The following is a 2,565-nucleotide window of genomic DNA, read 5'->3' as shown; positions in this document are numbered from 1 at the left end:
GCCGGGCACACGCGCACACACACGTGTGCTTGCAGCCGGGTTTGCACCGTCGGGCGCTCGCGCGGGCCGGGGCGTTGCAGCGTGCAGGGGGGTGTGCGCGCGCGTGCCCGTGCGCAGGTGCGGGTGTGTTCGCATCTGAACCTCTGTCGTCCTGGCCTCGCGCGTGCCTGGGGATCTGTGTGCACGTGTGCTTGTGTGTGCATGCGTGCATAAATGTGTGCACATGCATGTGTGCGCGTGCATGTGTGTGTGCATGTGCGCGCGTGCGTGTGTGTGCGCTTGCATGCACGCGCGTGTGCGTTCATATGCATGTGCGCATATGCGTGTGTGCATACATGTGCGCGTGCATATGCATGTGTGCATGAGTGTGCATGTGCATGGATGTGTCTGCGTATGTGTGCATGCACATGTGTGTGCATGGATGTGTGTGCATACATGTGCGTGTGCGTGCGTGTGTGCATGTGCGTATGTGTGCACGTGCATATGTATGGGTGCATGGATGTGTGTATGTGCGCGCCTGCATATGTATGGGTGCATGGATGTGTGTCTGTGTGCATGGATGTGCGTGTGTGCATATGTATGTGCGTGCGTGTGTGTGTGCATACACACATGTGCATACATATATGTGTGTTTGTATAGCCGTACGTATTTATACGTGCGTGAATAGGCACGCGTGTGTGCATTACGGGCGTGCGGGCAGCGGGTGCTGCCGGGGACGCGGGGCAGTGGAGAGCTTGTTGGTGCCCCCGCTTGCAGGGGGCCGGGGGATGTGGGCGCCTCTGGCGGCCGGCTGGGGCCTGGGGCGCGCAGCGCTTCGGTGCCAGGCGATGCGGGGCCAGCGGAGGCAGGTGCCTGCGGGGGGCCCCATCCTGCCCGGGAGGCCGGTGTCGGTGCTGGGGTCTGCTGCTCGGCAAGTTCTCCGTGCGCTGGGGCTCCCGGGGAGCGCCCCCCTAGCGCTGCTTCCCCTGCCCTCTGCAGACCTGCCAGCTCCTTTGGGTGGGTGGCTGATGTGCAAGTGTCCCTGTCATCGCCTATGTGGGGGTTTCACGTGTGCCCGTTGCTGTGGCCTCTGGGGGTGTCTCCTGCACCGATCGCCCACAGCAGGCCAGCGGGATGCAGCAGCCGCACCCCAGGGTCTGCTCTTTGTCCTTCTCTTTGTCCACAGGGGCCAGGTTTGGAAGTGGCGGGCTGAGAGCGCAAGGGCAGAGGCTTAGCCTGGGGATCGGGAAGCCCTGTCCAGCCACAGGGGAGAGGCTAGGAAGGCCGTGGGGTCTCCATCCCTGGCCGTTTTCAGGAGCGAGTTAGGCAGACGTTTGGCTGGGCTGGCGTAGATCCTGCCTGAGCCGCGGCGGGGTCTGCGTGCTCGGAAATCCGCTCCGTTTGGATGCGAAGTGGAAGCATCGGGCTGGGAGCTGAGCGGGGCAGCAGCCGTCTGCAGAGGGAGTGGGCACGAAGGGGGCTGAGTGCCCGTCCAGCCTCCCAATCTGCGCAGCCCATGAAGTGCGCGTCCAGCTCCTAGAGCACGGGGCGTCTCCCCTGGGGGTGGGCGTCTTGCAAGTTAGGCACGTACTCAACTGCGTTGCTGAATCAGGGCCTCTGGGTGTCTGTTCCCCGTGGTAGCAGCGGTAGGATGTTTCGAGGGGGGAAAACCTAATGCAGGTCCCCGTCTAGGGACATCCTCATCCCTGAGCATTGCCCTGTCTCGAGACAGCAGTGCCAGGCTGCCTGTGGCGATGAGCGGTAGACAGCGCCGGGATGCTCAGAGGTGCCGAGGCCCCCCCCCCACAAATCCACCTGAGGCTGAGGGGAGCCGTCGAGTCTCGGCGCCTCTGGAAGCGCGGCTCCACGGGTTACAGCGCCCGCTGGCAGAGCTGGGTGGGAGGAAAACCCTGGCGAGGAGGCCTTGCGGAGCCTGGGGCTGGCCAGGGAGCTGGGATCTGTGCTGAGAAGAATGCGAGGTTTTGGGACAACACCAAACCCTTGTGAAACTCCTTGCAGAAAAGCTGCAGCGAGACGCCCCACCCCAGAACAGGCCAGTCAGTGCTCAGCACTTGCTTGGGCTTCGAAATAATCTTTCAAAGCAGGGTCCCAGTGGAGCGTCTTGCCCACTGGGCTCGCCGCTGTTTTGCAGCGGGCTTGATCCGCCCCTGAAATCACCTCCGGACCGGTGAAATCTTCCTGAGCAACCGGCATAATCCAAGGGGGAAACATTTCATCAGGAAACTCCTGATCTGCTGTAGTGCAGGCGCTCTCTGAAGTCACTCGCAACCGGGCGATCTGGCCGTGTACGGATGACAGCCGGTAATAATAGACCTGCCTTCCCCCTCTGATGTCCTGCAGGTATCTGCTGCCTGGGGCTCAAATGTTTGATGTCTCAGGTTGATGTCCCGACACCTGATTGATGAGGCGGAAGATTCTCACCCAGCTTTATGAAACCTTGGCAGGAAGCTGGGGGGGAACGCACAGGGGGGAGTACCCAAGCATGAGAGATGGAAAGCAGGGGGGAAAGCAGGGCATTAAGCAGGGAAAAAATCCTATTAAACTCCCCAGCTGCTCTTCTTGCTG

General features: G+C 61.7%; 1 protein-coding gene across 1 annotated transcript in view; it reads left to right on the top strand.

The window, feature by feature from the left end:
* The first annotated feature begins 1,990 nt into the window (after positions 1-1,990).
* Positions 1,991-2,565, top strand: part of CAPN5 (calpain 5) — a 92,288-nt gene continuing 91,713 nt past the window's right edge. Inside the window, exon 1 of the mRNA XM_019530450.1 lies at positions 1,991-2,301. The gene's annotated coding sequence lies outside the window, so the exon portion shown is untranslated. The remainder of the gene's footprint in view (positions 2,302-2,565) is intronic.

Source organism: Crocodylus porosus, unplaced genomic scaffold (genome assembly GCF_001723895.1).
Source record: "Crocodylus porosus isolate Cpor-Errol unplaced genomic scaffold, CroPor_comp1, whole genome shotgun sequence".
Taxonomy (NCBI): Eukaryota; Metazoa; Chordata; order Crocodylia; family Crocodylidae; genus Crocodylus; species Crocodylus porosus.
The sequence above is the reverse complement of the archived record's forward strand: the minus strand, read 5'-3'. Positions and strand labels throughout refer to the sequence as shown.